Source organism: Podarcis filfolensis (genome assembly GCF_964270895.1).
Source record: "Podarcis filfolensis genome assembly, chromosome: 5".
Lineage (NCBI taxonomy): Eukaryota > Metazoa > Chordata > Lepidosauria > Squamata > Lacertidae > Podarcis > Podarcis filfolensis.
The window spans coordinates 3,055,813-3,075,760 of NC_139608.1; the positions used below are offsets into that span (position 1 = coordinate 3,055,813).

The following is a 19,948-nucleotide window of genomic DNA, read 5'->3' on the forward strand; positions in this document are numbered from 1 at the left end:
AGCCCAACAACTTCTGGTGGGAATGTAAGAAAGTAAAAAAACTTCTGGGAAATGATATATAATGAGATGAAAAAGATGTTGAAATATACATTTTTTAAAAAAACCAGAAGCATTTTTACTTGGTATTATAGGTGAGGATATTAATAGGCAAGATGTTAAATTGTTTTTATATGCAACAACAGCAGCAAGAGTATTGTTAGCCCAGAAATGGAAGCAAGAAGAAATTCCAATGAAAGAAGAATGGCAGATGAAATTAATGGACTACGCAGAATTAGATAAAATGACAGGAAGGATTTGAAACCTGCGGGACCAGAGATTCACAGAAGATTGGAAGAAATATACAAACTAATTGAAGAGCAACTGTAATCTATACTGTAGATTAGGGTCCCACTCTCTTGGGGGCCCCCAAAAAATTTAAAGGGAAAAAAATTACGCTAGTAGGACTACAAGAAGTTTTGTAAGGAGAAATATATGAAATATTGCAAAATAGAGAAAGAATAGAGATATTAGTTATGAGATTTAAATGTAATAGTGAAAGTAAGAAATGTATATTAAGTGAATAGATTGGAAAATTTTCAGATGTGATTGATGGAAGTAAAAAAAATGGTATAAGATATGAAAGTATGTTTAATTATTGTTGAAAATGATATGTTGAAACACTAATAAAAATTTATTTATTTATTTTAAAAAAAGCCCAGCAACTTCACAACTCAGCCCGGACACTGAGATCCAGCACCGAGGGCCTTCTGGCGGTTCCCTCATTGCGAGAAGTGAGGTTACAGGGAACCAGACAGAGGGCCTTCTTGGTGGTGGCGCCCGCCCTGTGGAACGCCCTCCCATCAGATGTGAAGGAAATAAGCAGCTATCTTCTTTTTAAAAGGCATCTGAAGGCAGCCCTGTTTAGGGAAGTTTTTAATATTTAAAGCTGTATTGTTTTTAACACTCGATTGGAAGCCGCCCAGAGTGGCTGGGGAAACCCAGCCAGATGGGTGGGGTATAAATTATTATTATTATTATTATTATTATTATTATTATTATTATTCAATCCTAAAAAAAGAGCTCAACAACTTTGGGGTAAAATCCCCAAAAAAGCTCAACAACCTCAATCCTTAAAAAGCTCAATAGTTTTGATCGGCCCTCACGCACGTTCACTTCATCAAATCTGGCCCTCTTTGGAAAAAGTTTGGGCACCTCTGAGGTAGGAGAACCATAGACAGAGAAGGTGTGTGAGATGAGCTGGAAACAGGCTGGAAACTGGAGCCACAGAGACCTGCTTGCTCTGTGCTGGATCCAAAGGTGTGACAAATGGATTTGCAAGATCTGTTGGGGTGTCGATGGCCTGAGCATCCCCACCTTATGCTCAGGTTGTACATGTGTGTAAGTAAAACCATGTATCCTAAAAACTCCACCGTCTCCACTGACCTCCATTCTTTGGAAACAGAACCCTGGGGAAATTCTGGAATCTCTCACCACTCAGAGAATGGGGTGGCTTGTAAGATTATTTTTTAATTTTATCGTATCATGGGTACCGCCTTTGATCATCTGCACTCATAGTTGGCTCCACATAAGAGAAGCATCTCTTTCTCACCTTAAACAAAATGCAAATTGCTCATTTTAATTATCCATCCTCCCCTGGCTCTCTCCTTATTCCCGAGATTAAACCACAAGGCATGCACTGTTCCTCTCGAATGAGAAGGGCCTCAAAATCCTGAACCTTTGCAGATTCCATTGGCCAAGCATTCATCTTATGACTCCTGCCTCATTTGGTTTCATCCTTCCAAGAGGCTGGTTCCTAGAGTGAGCTGCATGCCTTTCAATCACCGGCTCACATCTTGGGGCGTGTCTCTCCAAACCTGCCTTTGGTGAACTGGAAAGGCACCTTCTCGCTGTTGACTGAAATCAGGCGTCCCAAAAGCTTTTGCGCTTTCAACCGGGGAGACTTGGCAGCTTGCACAAGGAGCTGTGCTCCACCAGGACACAACCCTGGCTGTTTAGGCAAGCATGAGATGTCCCGGGGACACACCCCTACTTGACTAGATTCAATATGGTACTGGGAACTTGCCCAAGTTCAGAGACAGGAAAAGAGCCGGCAGGCGTTGTAAAAGCTGGCAAATGTGCGGAAACCAGAGTGGCGACTTCGGAGTAGAAAGTGGTTGAACCGGAGTCAACAGTGGCAAGGAGGCAGCTTCGAAGATGGGGCTGTAGCACCATCAGCAAAGCAAGGTAAGTTTGTGATCAACAGTTTCTGCTAAACTGAAACCCCATGTTTGATACAGAATGAGAAACACACGACATTTTTTATTTGACGCAAGTATGGAAAGGATCTCAGTCAACATTGCCCAGGAGGATCAACAGATGGTCTAATGGCAGGCGATCTCTAGGAACGAGTTCTTAGAAGCTGTGAGACCAACCGCTTACTCACATCCTCGTGTAGAGAAGGCAGGCTCCATAACTCTATGCATTCGGTTGCCTTCTGCAAACCTTTTTATTTTCTTCCCAAACCTTTCTCAATGAAGGCTTAACTATATTCACACATTGTTCTTAATGGAACAGAGCGGTGTTTAGATTCTTCTTGCTATTGAGATTTATAACACGAGCTGAACCTACTTTATATTTTACATATGGATGTTGCGGTAAGCCACTTAGATGCACCCATTTGAAGCATCGTATATTCAGGGCCGGATTTAGGTCTGATGAGGCCCTAAGCTCCTGAAGGTCATGGGGCCCTTTATATGTCCAGCTGTCCTTTGCCAACAACAAATTCACAATTTTTAGTGTTGAATATATGCTATATGGTAATTTATGGACCTCATAGGTATGTAGGATTTTTATTTATTTATTTTTAGGAAATGTACATCCAGTTTTTTCCCTTTATTTTTTTTGGGGGGGCCCCAAGAGAGTGGGGCCCTAAGCTATAACTTGTTTAGCTTATACGTAAATCCGGCACTGAGTATAATAATGGTCTGCTCTGAGTATTCTTATTTTTCATGAATTATTTGCAAATTTAGTAAAGGAGAGGAATGGAGAAAAACTAAAAATATATAATTGGGGGGGGTTATTTAAACATATATATATTTAAAAACATTTTCTAATTATTTTTTTTAAAAAAACAGATGCCTATAAGTTCACATTGTCTGAGAGAGCCAGTTCGAAAACCTTCCACTTTCTATTCCATGAGCTGCTCCCCATTTTTCAAACTCTGGTTTCCACTTCCCCTGTATGAACTTGCCAGATATTAAGGTCAGAACACTACTGATAGCGCTACTAATAAATTAGGAAGAATAGTGTTTTTTATTTACACCTCCAGCACCCTCCCCTCCACGGCTGCCTCCTTGTCTTAGCACACCCCTAGGATATCCCTCTGCTTAGTGGATGGTACTGACCACTTTGGGAACTGTTTTCCTAAACCATGTCACATACTGTATTGGCCTGAGTATAAGCCTCACGTTTTTTCCAAATTCTGAACGTGAAAAGTGAGTTAAAGTGCGGCTTAAATTCACGACCTTACAAAAATCGGCTTTTACGATATCGCTGCTGAAACAGACATACGGTAAAATGGAACGCGTGTGAGCGCCTGTGGAATTTTAAAGGACCGGCTTATATTCGGGTAATGTCTTTTTTTTTCTTCCCTCCCCCCCCCCCTTGAATTTTAAAGGTGTGGCTTATGTTCAGGTGCGGCTTATATTCGGGCAAATACGGTAATCAATAGAAGTGATTCCTTCGCGAGAGGCTCAGCCACTCCCTCTGACGGCCATGCCTCTGCTAAGGTTACACATCCTTTTGGGTTTATGCAGGAATTCTGTAATTATGCAACGTTAACAACGAGGAATGCATTGCCGACAATTAGCACAGCTCTCCCTGCGTTGCCCTTCAGCAAGACCTGTTTTCTGTGCAACATACTCAGGCAAATCATTTGGCATGCTCCAGTAGCTTCTTCCAGTGTGGCAACCTTAATACTTAGCAGACATTGCCCACCGTTCTCTGAAAACTGAAGCACCTGGTGCTTCCGGTGTCCAGAAATGCTTAGCTTTGGAGCACAAAGAATAAGAACTGTTTGGTATTCTTCCTGGGTGCTTTCTCCCAGATGGATCCTAGGAGCCATTCCTCACTTCCTTTTACTCCAATTAGCTGCAGCCAGCACAAAGGGGAATAGGACTTATTCTCAGTGACTCAAACACACTTTTTTTTTTAAAAATATATTTTATTAATTTTCCATACATTCGTGCCACATTAACAGTTTACAATAAATTTTCCAATTTTTTGACTTCCTTCAGCTTCTCTGCCAATCATTCAAATTCTAATTTTTTAGATACACATTTCCAAATTTTGATATTACCTTTATGCTTACCCCCCTCTTATATTTTGCTTTTTTGCAATATTTCTTGTTCTGTTACAGAGCTTCTTTAAATGCCACTAACATTATTTCGTTATCACTTATACATTCCCAATAATCTGCTAATTTTTTCCAGTCCTCGATGAATCTTTGATCTCGTTGGTATCTGATCTTCCCAGTCAGTTTGTCAAGTTCTGCATAGTCCATCAGCTTCGTTCTCCATTCCTCCAATGTTGGTATTTGTTCTTGTTTCCAATTCTGGGCCAGTAATATTCTTGCCGCTGTCACTGCATGACTCAAACACACTTTTACATGCCGATTGGGTGGCCTTTAGACCCTGGAGACTGGGACCATGGTGCAGAAATAGGTTCAGGTCTGCAACCCCAGACCACTGCCCCACTGATGTCCAGCAAAGAATTTCTGGAAGTAGTATAGAAGAAACATACCATAGGTTCCGGTGACTGGGCATATAAAATGACCCCCAACCTTTGATGTTCAATTTTAGAGATTTAGAGTTATAGAGTTTGAGCGCCGCCAGGGGCAGAACGCGCACCCCTCTGCTGCCTCTGCCATCGCAGCAGCAGTAGCAGCAGCCCGAGACAAGGCGTTTTGCGGGCAGGTGGGTGAGCGCCGCTGTCAAGGCTGCCCAAGGTCCCAGCTCACAAAGGACCAACGCTGCTTTCTAATTAAATACAAAAGTCTTTATTGAAGTTCAGTTTCACTTCCAGAGCCGCAGCGCGCAGCCCCACGTCTCAACTGTCAGACCGCTGATGACCCTTCTGAATCTCCTCCCCCTGTACACCAATTTAAGATTCTAGCCTTGCTCCACCTTTTCCGCTGCTCCTTCCTCCTCTGGGTCCGCCTGCCCGCCGGGGTTCCGCCCTTTCTAGACTCTTCTGACGCTGATTCCCCTGAGCCTTCTCCCTCCCTCCGGCGGGCTTTAGGAGCTGGTTCCCAATCCGGGTCTCCTGCTGTCCCGCGCGCCTGTACATTTGAACTTGGCGCGCGCGCCCAGCCAGCCATTTTCCTCCTAACCGTTTCCCTGCTGCTGTCACTGCTTCCCCCTCTGGGGGGGCTAGCTGCAACTGACCTCCCCTCCATTCCCCCACTCTCCGATGGAGGCGTGGTCAGCCCTGACTTACTCTCCCTCCCCTCCGGAGGAGACGCTGGCCCTGACACATGTGACTCTTCCCCCCCACTACGCTCTGGTGGGGAAACTGGTCCCGATCCTCCACTGCTGCTTTGGGGTTCCCCTCTGGCTCCTTGTTTCTGGTGTGTCCCCCCTGGGACCCCCCTTGCCCTGACCATCGGAGCCCCCTTCTGGGAATCTTCTGATTCGCTGGAGAAGCTCATGGAATCTCTCGGGCCACTGTCATACTCCCCTACGCTGCCCTCGGATTCTTCCCCTTCGCTCTCCAATTCCTCTCTCCCCAGTGCTCCTGCTCCTGATTCCCTGACAGCCGCGTTCGGAAGGACTTTCCATGTCCCCTTCTGAGGGGAGGGAGGAGGAGCGACAGCAGAAGGGGCGCCTCTGCTCACCGGCTCCCTCTCCTCCTTTCCAACGCGTATACCTGGCGTATAAGACGACCCCCGACTTTTGGACTGATTTTCCAGGGATAAAAAGTCATCTTGTACACCAGAACATACAGTAAATAACTGTAGAGTCAGGAGGGACCCAAAGCGTCATCTAGGCCAGTCCAAAGCAAACTACGGTGGTACCTTGATTCTCAAAGGCCTTGGTACTCAAACAACTTAGAACCCAAACACTGCAAACCCAGAAGTAAGTGTTCTGGTTTTCAGAAGCCGAACGTTCTCCGTTTTGAGTGTTAGCCTTCCGATTTGAGTGCCACAATTCCGTTTTGAGTGTTACGCTGAAGTCTGTCTGTTTTTGCTATTTATTTTGCATTTTTGTGGCTCTTTTTTGTTTTTGTGACTGTGGAACCTAGTTCAGCTATTGATTGATTGTGTGACTGCAGTACATTGTTTGTTGCTTTCATTTTATGGATCAATGGTCTCATTAGTTAGCAAAATTCATGTTAAGTTGCTGTTTTAGGGGTTGTTTTTAAAAGTCTGGAACGGATTAATCCATTTTGCATTACTTCCTATGGGAAAGCGCACCTTGGTTTTGGAACGCTTTGGTTTTGGAACGGAATTCCGGAACGGATTAAGTTTGAGAACTAAGGTACTGAATAATCCCTTACAGATGGCCATGCAAACTTCTGTTTTAAAACCTCCGGTGAACAATAATGCAATTAACACTTAAGGGTGAAACAGCAGCCCGAGAGCAGCATGGATTAAAGATATTACATCTTAAAACTTGAGGCAATGAAAGCTGGCACTGCATGTTAAAAGGTGATTGTCATGAAATGGTTTTCGATTCCTGGCAAAAGATGCAAATTTGGACAAAGGTCCAGTTAAGGAACCTGCGGAGATCCACTGTCTGGGTGGGTACTGACCTAGGGTTACCAGACGTTCCCGGTTCCCGGGGACAGTCCCCAGATTTGCAAATCTGTTCCTAGGAAACATGGCAGCAGCAGCCTCCGGAGCCAGCCTGGAAGCGCAGTTGGCTCTGGCTGGCTTCAGGAGCTGCTTGCTGCCATGGTGCCTGCCTTTTTTCCTCTTCGGAAGTCCCCATATGATGTGTCTTGTGTGCGGTTTTTCTGCCGGGCAAGGTGCAAAGCAGTTCTTTCACACCCTGTGAAATATAAATGCGCAGTTTTTGAAAAGAACTAGGCTACGGCACACCGCACGCCCATGACTCCCGAGCCTCCCCCAATCTCCTGCCCCCTTCCCTCTTTGTTTGGACAGATCAGGGGAGGCGCGGGAGTTGCGGGCGGGTAGCCGTTGCCCAGTTTCCCTGGATTCATTGAAAAAGGTCTGGTAACCATATACTGACCTCGGGATCCCAGGATTTATTGGAGGAATTATTGGAGTTTGATGATATGTCCCAGCAAGGCCAAAACACTCAAGGAAGTTATGAAACACCTGCTCTAGAACAAGGAAGTCCGCACTGGCAGGAAGCTTTATGCTTGATCATAGAATCATAAAATTGTAGAGTCGGAAGGCACCCCCTGAAATGCAGGAATCACAAAATAATGGGTGGAATGGACGGAACTGGCAGGGATGAAAGCCAGCTGGGAATATGTCTCGCCTCCTTAGCCCTTTGCATCACAAAGGATGCATCGTATTGATCCTGGCCCGGTTTAATTCAAATCCATCAAACCTCCTTTGGGGAAGGTTCTCAGGCAGGGTGGAAGGAGAAAGAACTTGCCCATGTGAAGACCACCTGGTGGAAACCCTTACACATCTGGTTCTTAATTGTAAACTATATGCTGATCTCCGCCGGCAATTTCTAGATCAACTCTGTATCCCCAAATGGAAACCAAATTTGGAGGTCATACATTTTCTATTACTGGGGAATGATCAGGAGCTCATCAAGTTAGTGGCTAAATATCTCTGTTTGGTTTTTTTGTTGTCGAAATACATTGCAGACGTCTGATCCTCCCTGGAGACCAAGAGATGCGATGATAGACTGCTCTGCCTCCTTTCTTTTAGCAAATGTTTTATGCCGCTGGGGAAGTGGGAATTCTGTATTGATTTGTTTTGGATGTATGTATGTGATGCCAATAAAAGGTTTGATGATGATGATGATCCTGGCCCAACTTAGGCAGCTAGGGGCAGCGCTTGGCAGACTGGTGTGGCGCATGTACTAGATATGAGCTCGGATTTTGGAAGTCAAGGCTTGAGCCTCCATGCTAAGCAGAAAGTGAATTATTTGCTCCCGGGCCCCTCCGCTGCACTACAGAAGTAAAAAATTGCCTTTGGCACAGAAGCGAGCACCAAATTAGCCGCCATATTCAATTGCGAGATGCCCTTTGGATTTCCTCCCCACTTCTTCTATTAGCTGCGTCTTGATGGGTTGATCCCCTGTAGAAGGAAAATAAGACACTGTCTGCTGCTTTTGGTTGCAGCTAGGTGGGTTGAGAGGACTGGTATTTTACTAGAAAGAGATTTCCTTGAAGAGGCGGTTTCAAGGCATTCGTGGCAGGTTATGTAAGAGGTGGATAGGTGGGAAGAGGAAGGAAGTTTTATTCTGTTGTTGTCAGGGTGGTAACCGTTGCTAAGGAGATGATTGGCCGTTTAATCCAATTGGATTGTCCCGGGCTTGGTTTTTTATCCTAGGAAGTTGGCAAAACTGGGAATCTTAATTTTTCTCGTAGTTTTGCTTGTCAACCTTAGGGCAGAAGAGATAATTTGTTGTTTATTGGACCTGTTCATGCATTTTTGTGATTATTGCATATTGCTCTTTTCTTTTCTTTTTAATTCTATTGTTTTTCTTGTTTGAATTACTTTTGCTGGTCATTGTCTTCCTGTTGTTTTTCCCTCACTTTCTTTGTTGCTCTGGGATTAAAAATACACAGCGGACAGGGAGCTATAACTCTAAATGACTAAATAAATATTGAGGGCCACTGTCGTAGTCTCCATTTCCTATCAAGGCCATCTGTCTGCTTTCTTTTCAACCTGCCTGCTCAGTACAGCTGCACAGGAGTGCAGAAGGAGCTGTGCCCTAATTCAGCGTTTATCACTGTTTGCTCTTGTATTGCTTGCAAAGTAGATATAACAGTAATATTGGATTGAATTTTATTATTTCGGTCACAGACCAGTTCCAGCCCACATACAATATCAAGGAAGTCATAAAACACAATAGGGATACATTTGTATTTGTAATTACATATAACAGGGACACTACAGATATAGCAATAGTTAAAAAATATATAAATTAAAACGTAGTCACTAACATATAACCTAAAATTATCATTTAAGGCCTTAATCATTATGATAGCACAGATTGTTAACAGTAATACTGGTAAATGATGTTGCATGAGACCCATGCAATTAATAATGTTGCACGAGGACCACAATTTTGCGAACCCGCCTCCCTACAAGTCTGTGATGGCTCCAGAACCAAAGAATTGGAAATGTTCCCAGAGGTCATCTATCCCATCCCCCCTCCTCAGTGCCAACTCTGCAGTGCTGGATTCAGGGAGCTGAACTAAATAACCCCTGGGCTCACTTCCAGTTCTATGATTCTGTGATCATGTCGTGTTACTGAGTTTGGAGCATCTGGGAAGTAAAATGAACCCCAGTCTCCCTTCTGACAACCCCCACCCCTCAGTTTCAAGCTTAGGAGAAAAGCTAACTCACTAGGGAGCCATGCAAAATGTGCCTCTTCCTCCTCCTTCTGCAATCCCTCGTAGCCGAGTAAGATTGACTTCCATAAACTTGTTTTAACAATGAGTCTGTAAGTGACTGTGGAGGCCAATTCTGGATCCATACGTCCTTCCACAGCGGGGACATTGGTTTCCAGGCAGGAGTTGATCACGGTGTGGATTTGCCAAGCGTGCCTTCCTCTTAGCACATTTCTCCCTTGCGTCCTGAGTTCGAGTGTCTTCAAAGCCCATGACACCTTTGGCAAAAGCTGTTCTCCAATTGGAGCGCTCGCAGGCCAGTGTTTCCCAATTGTCGGTGTCTATACTACATTTTTAAAAATTTGCCTTGGGACAGTCTTTAAGCCTCTTTTGTTGACCATCAGCATTACGCTTTCCATTTCTAAGTTCGGAATAGAATAGTTGCTTTGGAGGACGATCATCAGGCATCCGCACAACATGACCAGTCCAACAAAGCTGATGTTGAAGAATCACCATGCTTCAACACTGGTGATCTTTGTTTCTTCCAGTACACTGGCATTAGTTCGCCTGTCTTCCCAAGTGATGTGTAAGATTTTTCGGAGACACCGTTGCTGGAATCTTTCAAGGAGTTAGAGATGGCCTTTATAAGTGGTCCATGTTTCACAAGCATACAGTAAGGCTGGTAGTACGATAGCTCTGTAAACAAGCATTTTGGTTTCCCTGCGAATGTCCCAGTCCTCAAACACTCTGCACTTCGATCCAAATAGAGCTGTGGATTTTGGTTCTATTTCATATGTGTTGTGTTGACTCAGACGATGAATCTTCTTCTTTTTTTTAATAAATTTTTTATTGGTTTTTCAACACATATTAAAAGACAATACAACACAATACATAGACAAACAAACATATAAACATGTATAATTTCTTGACCTTTCTTTCCTAAAACCTTCTTTCAGCGACTTCCCCATACCTCCCCTTTCTGCATCCCTGTTTTAAATCATTCCAGCAACCCCTAATTTCAATTTCTTGTAGCACTTTCTTTAACTCTTTTTTTTTTCATGTCCAATTGTTTGTCACTGCAATTCTATTTTGCATTACCCAAGACATTTTAACATTCATTAATTTTACAGCAATTCTTAAGATAAACTTTAAATTTCTTCCAGTCTTCCTCCACCGTCTCTTTCCCTTGGTCACGGATTCTGCCAGTCATCTCCGCCAGTCCCATGTAGTCGATCACCTTGGTCTGCCATTCTTCCAGTGTGGGTAGTTCTTGTGTCTTCCAATACTTTGCTAAAAGTACTCTTGCTGCTGTTGTAGCATACATAAAAAACATCCTATCTTTCCTTGACACCAATTGGCCTACCATGCCCAGGAGGAAAGCTTCTGGTTTCTTCACGAAAGTGCATTTAAGCACCTTTTTCATTTCATTATAAATCATTTCCCAGAAGACCTTAATCCTAGGGCACGTCCACCAAAGGTGGTAAAAGGTACCTTCACAGACGATGAATCTTCAACTAACTTTATGTAAAAGTGCAAGGATTAGCACTTGTGCAAGAGGATTCCCTCCTCTCTCCCCACTCACACCCCACAATGCCCCCAAATCTGCTCTGGAGGGTTGGAGAACCCCCTCCCCCAGAACAGATTTAGGGGGCGGTAATGAGAAGAGGTTTAGATGAGCATGGGCCTTGATCCAGCTACAGGGCATTTCTTATCTTCTCATGACTTATGGCTCATGCAAAACTTTCACGAACCCCAAAACAACTACCTGTCCATCCGCGTCCGTAGGCAAAACACATCTTCTGCATTTCCTCCAGAAAGCTATGCCCTTTCCTCAGCCCTGAACTCCCTGTGAGGTCTAGAGAAATCGTACAATCTGAACCTCAGTCTTCGGTTTTTCATATGAGAAATAATTAGGCGGCAAGATTTAATCTGTCCAATCAGTAGATTAATCAACCTATTAGGGGCCCGCATTGTTGCTGTTTTCCTCATTGTGGGAGATGGAGACCTGGGAGACGGCAATTTGGCAGGCACCACCCAGGGAGTGCAAGCTCAAGCTGAAATTTTAGTTCTGACTTCTTAATCACCTCACTGTATTTGTGTGGGGAGCACCCAGGAAAAGGTGCATTTTTAGCAACACAGACTTAAAACAGGGTGGGGGTGGGAATTAAGATCAGTTTAGGGTTGGGGGAGAAATTGAGTTCAGTTCAAATTTCAAGGCAGGGTCATGACCGCACCACCTAACTGGCAGTTTCCAAAAGCAATACGTGGAACCTAACGCATCCATCCTTTGAAATTAGCATTTCTCCAAATTTTGCAATGCAGTTCTCCGGTCGAGAAATGTGCAAAAAAAAGCATAATAATGCAGATGTGTGCATAAGGTGAACGTGTGCATAAAAATGCAGTTATTGGTGAACATGCAAGCGAAAAATGCCTTGTATTGAGGGAAATTGCTTTGCAGAAATATGCATGTTAGGCAAAATTGAATAGATAGATATAGATTGGATTAATTCCAGCTCCGTGATTCTAATAGATTGATTGATTTGGAGACATTCGCACTTGAGTGCTGGTGAATTTTCACGAGGAAATTAAATAAAGAATTTACAAACGGCAAATGTGGAGGACCAAACATAAGATGGCAGAAATGAGAAACGGAGGGAAACTGAAATTGGCAGGTTCTTGCACCCCCTACTTCGGAGTAGTTAGATGCAGCACAAGGTCTTCCCTCTTCTTGCTCCAAGCCAAACACAACTTTGCCAGAGCTGGTTCGGTGTGCCCGCTGGTGCGTTTGCACTGCACCAACCATATCACCAACCCTATCGTATGGTTAAAGCTATGGTTTTCCCATTAGTGATGTATGGAAGTGAGAGCTGGACCATAAAGAAGGCTGATCGCCGAAGAATGGGTGCTTTTGAATTCTGGTGCTGGAGGAGACTCTGGAGAGTCCCATGGACTGCAAGAAGATCAAACCTCTCCATTCTGAAGGAAATCAGTCCTGAGTGCTCACTGGAAGGACAGATCCTGAAGCTGGGGCTCCAAGACTTTGGCCACCTCATGAGAAGAGAAGACTCCCTGGAAAAGACCCTGATGTTGGGAAAGATGGAGGGCGCAAGGAGAAGGGGATGACAGAGGACGAGATGGTGGGACAGTGTTATCGAAGCTACCAGCATGAGTTTGACCAAACTGCGGGAGGCAATGGAAGACAGGAGTGCCTGGTGTGCTCTGGTCCATGGGGTCACGAAGAGTCGGACACGACTAAACGACTAAACAACAACAGCATAACTTCCCTTGATCTGGACACTAGAATTCTGTTGCAGCAGCCTAGAATCGCATTAGCCTTTTTTGCAGCTGCATCACACGGTGGACTCATGTGAGACCCATAGAGCCTCTTCACATGTCAAAGCGATTCCTACCTTTATCTAAACTGCTCGAAGTTCCTGAGTCTGTCTAAGCTCCAGGGAAACTGTAAGTGCTCCTATTAATAAGTGCATCAACATTGATTGCAACAGACATGGAGACAATTCCTTGAGTGTTAGCAAGTTGCCAAATGCATCACTGTTGTTGATTCCAAGATTTTGCATAGTAGCAGTAAGGATCCAATGGCTGTAAAGAAACATTTCTCCCTCTCTCTCTGCCATTACCTTGTCCACAGCTGATCCACCGTATTCTAAATCAAATATTTGCAAGCAAATACATTAAAAACAGATGCATTAATAATGTCACTGCCTTCTGCAACAGCTACCCGTTTCCCTTCTGGCACCAAACTGCGTGGCAAACAATTAATAGCAGCCCAATAAAAAGCTTATTTATCGCCTCTGTGAGAGCCGGCTGATGAGCTATCTGTTTTGATCCTAGAAAGCAAACTGTCGCCTTTATCTCTTCCAAGGGTGAAGTGTGTCGGTCCAATTCAGGCAATCTCTATAGCCTTTCATTGCTGTTAGGGTTTGAGTGCTGAGTGAGTGCAGCTGAAATGAATGGCAGAGCTGCATCGCTACAAGGTCCCACCCCCAACCCCCACAAGATCATAAGAAGAGTGTGCTGGACCAGGTCAACAGGTTTTATAAAGCCCAGAATCCTGGCCTCACAGTGGCCAACCAGATACCCCTGTGGGAAACCAGCAAGCAGGATTCGAACACAAGAGCGGCTCTCCCCTCCTGTGGTTTCCAACAACTGGTAAAAAGGTAAAGGGACCCCTGACCGTTAGGTCCAGTCATGGATGACTCTGGGGTTGCGGCGCTCATCTTGCTTTATTGGCTGAGGGAGCCGGCGTACAGCTTCCGGGTCATGTGGCCAGCAGGACTAAGCCGCTTCTGGCGAACCAGAGCAGCGCACGGAAACGCCGTTTACCTTCCCACCACAGCAGTACCTATGTATCTACCGTGGTACCTCAGGTTACATACGCTTTAGGTTACAGGCGCTTCAGGTTACAGACTCCGCTAACCCAGAAATAGTACTTCGGGTTAAGAACTTTGCTTCAGGATGAGAACAGAAATCGTGCTCTGGCGGCATGGCAGCAGCAGGAGGCCCCATTAGCTAAAGTGATGCTTCAGGTTAAGAACAGTTTCAGGTTAAGAACGGACCTCCAGAACGAATTAAGTATTTAACCCGAGGTACCACTGTACTTGCATTTTGATGTGCTTTCGAACTGCTAGGCTGGCAGGAGCAGGGACCGAGCAACGGGAGCTCACCCCGTCGCGGGGATTCGAACCACCGACCTTCCGATCGGCAAGCCCTCGGCTCTGTGGTTTAACCCACAGCACCACCCACGTCCCTTCAGCAACTGGTATTCAGAAGCATTTCTGCCTCCAACTGTGGAGGTGGAACAGAGCCCTTATGGCTAGGAGCCATCAGTAGCCCTCTCCTTCTCCATGAATAATGATAACAATTATTATTATTATTATTATTATTATTATTATTATTATTATTATTAATACCCCACCCTTCTGGCTGGGTTTCTCCAGCCACTCTGGGTGGCTTCCAAAGGAATATTAAAATACAATAACCTATTAAACATTAAAAGCCTCCCTAAACAGGGCTGCCTTCAGCAGAATTTGTCCAATCTTTTAAATCAGTCTAGTTTGGTGGCCATCATTGCTTCCTGTGTCAGGGAGTTCCACAGTTTAACTCTGTGCCGTGTGAAGAAGTGCTTTCTTTGATCTGTCCTGAATTTCTTTCTTTCTTTTCATCTGTCCTAAGTGCTGGCCTTGGCTGGTGGGAGTTGTAGCGCAGAAGATCTTGAAGGCACCCAGTTGGCAAAGGCTGCCGTAGCCACTTTCAAGTTCCCGTAGGTGCCTTGAAGAGAGGAAATGTCTGTTGAACCGGTTTAGGCCTGTATCATGAGATATGCCCTCGGTGAGCTATAATCTTCAAGGCAGATCTAATTCTCTCTTTTCCCACTCTCTTCAGTGCCAGGAAACCCATCTGGGAGCAATGTGGCATACATGCACAGAACACGACTTGATACCCCAAGCGCATGTGGTGATTTGACAAACCTGTTTGTGCCTCAGAACCCCACAGCCCTTTGGATCGGGGCCCGTGTCTATATCCACTGCTCCATCTGACTGAGATAAGAGTCGCAGAGCTGCTCCCGTTGAGAAAACAGTGCTAATAATTGAATTACGGCAATGACACAACGGTAGCTTATCTTCCAGGAGAAAGAAGTGGGTGGATTTTAGGCCCCATCTGCACCTTACCTTAAAAGCACTTTTGCAGTTCCCCTAAGAAATAAACACACAGATACAAGTATGTTGGGTTAATGGGATAAATTAGGACACAACTTTATTGGTTACAGATGTGAGAGGTTTGGCTTAGGCGTTTGGGTGAAGCCAGACAATATCCTGACTCTCCTGTCCATCTGCAGGAAGTCTCTCGAGGGTCAACCACCGATAGGGGGAGCCCTATGACATACAGTGGACCCTCTGGATATGAATTAAATTCGTTCCGGGGGTCCGTGCGCACCTCCCAAAAATCCGTATCCAGAGGCGCCGCTTCTGCGCGCGCACGCGGCGTAATAGAGCGCTTTTGCGCATGCGTGAGCGGCAAACCCCGGAAAAATACTTCTGGGTTTGCCGTTTTCGCAGCCCAAAGTTGACATTACTCAAGAGTAACATAACCCGAGGGTCTAGGTAAAGGTAAAGGGACCCCTGACTATTAGGTCCAGTCGTGGCCGACTCTGCGGTTGCGGCACTCATCTCGCTTTACTGGCCGAGGGAGCCTGCGTACAGCTTCCGGGTCATGTGGCCAGCATGACTAAGCCACTTCTGGCGAACCAGAGCAGCGCACGGTAACGCTGTTTACCTCCCTGCCGGAGCGGTACCTATTTATCTACTTGCACTTTGACGTGCTTTCGAACTGCTAGGTTGGCAGGAGCAGGGACCGAGCAATGGGAGCTCACCCCATCGCGGGGATTCGAACCGCCGACCTTCGGATCAGCAAGCCCTAGGCTCTGTGGTTTAACCCACAGCGCCACCCGCGCCAACCGAGGGTCTACTGTACATCAAATCGATGGCGTCGTGCCATGGCCCAAGCCCATGCCCAGGCTTTGGACAGGAACCACGCCCCCGGATCCCTTTAATGGGATGCCCTTAACGAGGAGGGGCAGGCAGAGGCAACAATCTCCCCTCCCATCAACAAGGCTTACCCAGTTCCTAACCTTACAAAGTTTTGATGATTGCTACAAGGCGAGTGAAAACCAAATGGCTGGTGCCAGTTTGCCAAGTGGGAAAATTCCTACCTGGCCCCCACAACCAGGTGACCGACGTTAGTCCATAGTAAGCAAGTAAGCAAGTAAATTTTTATTTATACCCGCCCTTCCCGGCCAAGACTGGACTCAGGGCGGCTAACATCAAATATCAAATACAGTGGAACCTTGGGTTGTGAACATGATTCATGCAGGAGGCACATTCACAACCCGCAGCGTCGCGATTCAGCGCTACTGCTCATGTGCAAAGCGTGATTTAGTGTTTCTGCGCATGTGCGAGCGCCGAAACCCGGAAATGACCCGTTCTGGTACTTCCTGGTTTGGAGCGGTGCGCAACCCAAAAACGCGTAACCTGAAGCGTCTGTAACCCAAGGTACCACTGTACATTAAAACACAACCAAGCAGTTGATTAAAATACAGCTTTAAGAATTAGGAAAAAAATTAGCAAGGCCAAAGTCAAGCAATGCATGAAATAGAGGCGGGGGGCTGGGAGATCCGGCAAGTGGAAGCTGCCTCTCAGCCACGCCACGGTCTAAACAGCAAGGGGCCACGCTCCCTGGCTAACCCGATTGGCCCCCGGGGGGGGCGTGACGCCACTGGGAGCATCCCTCCGGTCACTCCCAAGTCACTGTGAGGTCCCGGATGTCCGCCAGCAATGCCGCGCCCCCGGGGAAGGGGAGCGGTCTTATACCACTGCACTCGCAACCATGGCTTCCCTCAAATAATCCTGGGAACTGTCGTTTGATAAAGGATGCTGCTAAGATTTGTTTAGGAGACCCCTGTTTGCCTCACCCAGAAACCATCGAGAGCCCTCTCCGGGAATCTGTCTAATCCTCTTTTAAAGACATCTAAGCTGGTGGCCATCACTGTCTCCTGAGGCAGGGAGTTCCATAGGTTAACTCTGCGCTGCGTGAAAACGGACTTTCCTTTGTCCATCCAGACTCTCCTGTCAGTGGAGAGTGGAGAGCCTAGAAAGGGCGGGCCTGTCCGTTTATGGAATATTAACCACAGAACTGCAGAAATGGTGACCATGGCCATGGATGCCTGAGCTGAGATTCCAGCATTATAGGAGATTGGACTAGATGGACTAGATGACTCTTAGGCTCCCTTCCAATTCTAGGATTGCTTTTAGAGTTTTCAGAAACAGTATACCTGTTTTGAGTGTTTGTTACCTTTGCATTTTTCCCTGTTCTGTCTTCTTGTGGACCTCTTCTGTCGTTTCTTGCTGTGCTTTATAAATATGCAAAATAATAAATAAATTCTTTTAAAACAATGAGGGCGGGAGAAACGCTTATTTTTGCATTTCAAACCTTTGCAAGCGACAAGCTGAGGCGTTCCTGGAAAGGCATATTTGTATGCGCACCTTGTGTGTGGGTGGGTTCGCGCATATGACTGCATATCAATATATTCAAAATCAGTAGGGCACACTTGGGCAGAGCTCTGCCCGCCTTCCCTCCCACTGCCGACAGGAGACCTATTTTCGTCCTGCCGCCTGCTTAGTCAGCGTAAAAAGCAAAATAAAGACTTTGCTCAGCAAGGAGTTAAAAATTGATTTGGAGGAAGGTGGGTCAGTGAGGGAGATTAATTGCCCTTGATTGGCTTAACACCTCCTAATTGGCAGGCCTGTTGCTTCCTCATTAAGTCAGATTGTGCACGGGATACACAGCAGAGAATAGCAATGACTACTTAGCGGTGTGATAAGGCATGCTAATCCGTATTTGTGTGCTTGCTGAGTGATATTTAAGAGAAAAGAGCTGCCTGGAGCTCTTAGCTGTGAGGTGCAGACAGAAGGACAGCCAAAGGAAGAGAAAGACAGATGGATTCAGAGAGCCCTGTTTGTCTACAGCAGGCATGTCCGAAGTCCGTTTTGGGGGCCTAATCCGGCCCGCTGGTCGATTTAATCCAGTCCCTTTGGCAGTATATGTCCTGGGGTAAAAGGTAAAGGTAAAGGTAAAGGGGCCAGTCGGGCCAGTCGTGTCCAACTCTAGGGTTGTGCGCCCATCTCACTTAAGAGGCCGGGGGCCAGCGCTGTCCGAAGACACTTCCGGGTCACGTGGCCAGCGTGATGAAGCTGGTCTGGCGAGTCAGCGCAGCACACGGAAACGCCGTTTACCTTCCCGCTAGTAAGCGATCCCTATTTATCTACTTGCACTTAAGGGTGCTTTCAAACTGCTAGGTGGGCAGGAGCTGGGACCGAACGACGGGAGCGCACCCCGCCACGGGGATTCGAACTGCCGACCATGCGATCGGCAAGTCCTAGGCGCTGAGGTTTTACCCACAGCGCCACCCGCGTCCCAACATGTCCTGGGGTAAAATCCTAAAAAAAGCTGAACAACTTTGAGCTCCCTCCCGCATCTTCACTTCATCAAATCTGGCCCTCTTTGAAAAAAAATTGGACACCTCTGGTCTACAGTGCCTGGGATTTTACTGCTGGGGTGTCCAGCAAATCCAGATTATCCCCTTTCCTTTGCTAGAACCTAATAAGTGACAAGCGGGTGGCGCTGTGGTCTAAACCACAGAGCCTAGGGCTTGCTGATCAGATGGTTGGCGGTTCGAATCCCCGCGACGGGGTGAGCTCCCGTTGCTCAGTCCCTGCTCCTGACAACCTAGCAGTTCGAAAGCACACCAGTGCAAGTAGATAAATAGGTACCGCTCCGGCGGGAAGGTAAACGGCATTTTCGTGCGCTGCTCTGGTTCACCAGAAGCAGCTTAGTCATGCTGGCCACATGACCCGGAAGCTGTACGCCGGCTCCCTCGGCCAGTAAAGCGAGATGAGTCGTCCGCGATTGGACCTAACGGTCAGGGCTCCCTTTACCTTTAATAAATTGCACAATGCAGGATACTTTTTGCGAGCATAGTATTCAAAATTATGCCAATACACAATGCTAACTATTTGCAACCCCCACCCCCACCCCATTGCTCATTTCCATTTTCAAAAACAGATATCTTGTAGGAAAAAAATGGAAAAGCACAAAAGTTGAAACCGCTAAATTTATTTTAAATTGCAAAAACAAGCGATGCAATGATATTTGATTGTTTTTTTCTTAAATGCAAAAGGAAATGTTTTAGCACACGGATCATTTTGAATAATCTTGTGGATTGCGATTTTGTAATGCAAGTTTCTCAAAAGTGTCAGTTCGAAATCCTTTTCCTTTGCAAATTTTATCACCAGTTCCTTCAGGTCAAGTGCCGATACTTGGGTGTGTTCAAGTGATGTAGTTGGCCAAGCAAACTGGTCTCTTTGGAAATATGTGCACATGCAAGTTTTTATTAGTTTGAGCTGTGAGAAACCATATCCATCGCTTGCCACTGACCCTGGAAACAGTGGTGCCAACTCCAAGGGACCCATGGCCTTAGCACTCAGAAAAGTTTGATGAGTAAAGGATTGGTTTTCTGTAGAAAGACTGCACAAGACTGGAAAGGCCATTGCAGGGTGCATGTGGCATGTGTGTGTGTGTGTGTGTGTGTGTGTGTGTGTGTGAGAGAGAGAGAGAGAGAGAGAGAGAGAGAGAGAGAGAGAGAGAGAGAGAGAGAGAATAGCCTGACATGGGTGAGGCAGGCGACTCCTGAAGCTGGGAAGTGACCAAATAATCTGCACAGGTAGTGTCGCATAGTGTTTAGAGCAGGGGTCAGCAAACTTTTTCAGCAGGGGACCGGTCCGCTGTCCCTCAGACCTTGTGGGGGGGCCGGACTATTTTTTTGGGGGGGGGGGAATGAACGAATTCCTAT

General features: G+C 46.0%; 1 protein-coding gene across 1 annotated transcript in view; it reads left to right on the forward strand.

Annotated features, from left to right (window-relative positions):
- Positions 1 to 1,880: 1,880 nt before the first annotated feature.
- BCL6 (BCL6 transcription repressor) overlaps positions 1,881 to 19,948 on the forward strand; it is an 83,419-nt gene continuing 65,351 nt past the window's right edge. The window contains exon 1 of the mRNA XM_083612808.1: positions 1,881 to 2,223. The gene's annotated coding sequence lies outside the window, so the exon portion shown is untranslated. The remainder of the gene's footprint in view (positions 2,224 to 19,948) is intronic.